Raw genomic sequence first — 1,710 nt, forward strand, 5'->3', positions numbered from 1 at the left:
TTGTGAAAGCCAGGATGGTAGGAAATAATCTCTCCTAGGTAGTGAGTGACTCATAAACAATAGCAACATCATGAACAGCTTGCAAATGTAGAAAGGAAAAAAAATATCACAGCATCCCATTCCTAGAAAAAGAACTGTATCAACAAATGGCTGCTGAAGAGGGAAGGAAAGTTTCTTGCAGGAAGGAGACCCATTTATGTTTTCCCCTGGCACCAACGCAATTTGATTCTTTTCTTGGGCTCCTTTACCGTCCTCTAGGCTGAGGTAACACGTTTTTTTTCTTACAAGACTCTGACAACAGGTCCATACCAGAACAAGAGTCCTGTGAACTAGCAGGAACCTCAGCCACTTGACGCCGGGATGTGTGCTCAGAGGAGTTGGTGGATGACAGTTGGCTTCATTCCATCTACTTAGGCGCGACCCTGAAGACCCGGATGTGGATGGCAGAGTTGTGCTGGATCCTGGTCTCGAGAGTCAGTCTCTGGTTCCAGCTCATCCACCAGCTCCATGGTGTTGGCAGCCACCTGGAGGGACCCAAAGCTGCCCGCCTGCAGCTGCGGGGCGATGTTGATGGCGCGGTTAATGGCCACACCCAAGCCCTGGATGTAGATCTCAGCGCAGGCGCTCTGCCCCTTGCTGCCACCGTCCAGCAGCTTTTGGCAGCGGGCGAGCTGGCACTTAAAGCCCGTCTTCATGTTGACATAAATGTCATTGGGCCTCCGGGGCAGGCGGTGGGGAAGTCGCTTGCGGAGGGTGTGCACTCCACGGGGTCCAGCTCAGCCTTGATGGCGCCTCGGGGCTCCCTGTTCTGGGCCATGCTGAGTGCTGGCATGGGGGACCGAGACCCATTTTTTGTTGTCCAATGAAAACGGTAAGTCCCAACAGAAAAAAAGACATTAATGGCAATATTATTTAATTGAAATAGCCGTGAGAAAGTGAAATTTGGTTCATGTCTTGTGATATTTATGTAAACTTTCCTGAGTTCATTTTGTTCATTTGTTAACTCCCAATCAGTGAGTGAAAGGGCACTAATAAACTTTCAAGTTATGTCCTAAGAAAATGTGGCTTTTGTTTGTATCAGTACACAAGCCACACAAGCATATTAAGTATGAATTTTAATTCAAAAGGGAAAATTGGCATCTTTTTTCTAGCAGAGAGAGTGAAATAATTTCTAAAAAGAAGGAAATGAATGAAATACACATCTCAATAAGTTAGTGTTCCCTTAATCTATTTTTCAATACTAAACCTCATTAGCAGATTGCCAATATTACTAATTTAACTTTGGAGGCATATATTACTTGTAATGGAGCTTTTAGAAGAAGGATTATAATTTTTCATTATTTGTATATACAACCTGCCTTCTCAATTCTATCTATAAACAAAATTTTATAGCAATATTTGATCCGACAAGAATGACATAGTAACCATGAAACAGTTAAAAGGGAGTATATGATGATATCTACATATCAGTAAAATTTTTTGCATGAAATTAGAAGCCTGTCTAAACGTAATACATGTGGAGAACATTTTGTAGATTCTTAGTCCTACCAACTCATTAAATCCAAAGATCCCTGTATAATTCATCTTGTAAACAATCACCAGATGGCCATTGATTACAGCATCATCTAACTCACCAGGAACTCTTTGGAGTTACTGCCCACCAAATTTAATGCCATGCTCCATTAGTTTATTTTTTAATTTCTATATTTG

At 42.2% G+C, this 1,710-nt stretch overlaps 1 pseudogene; it reads right to left on the bottom strand.

Moving 5' to 3' along the window:
* Positions 1–406: 406 nt before the first annotated feature.
* LOC100752588 lies at positions 407–817 on the bottom strand (annotated as a pseudogene).
* Positions 818–1,710: the final 893 nt, after the last annotated feature.

This window comes from Cricetulus griseus, chromosome 10, assembly GCF_003668045.3.
Source record: "Cricetulus griseus strain 17A/GY chromosome 10, alternate assembly CriGri-PICRH-1.0, whole genome shotgun sequence".
Taxonomy (NCBI): Eukaryota; Metazoa; Chordata; class Mammalia; order Rodentia; family Cricetidae; genus Cricetulus; species Cricetulus griseus.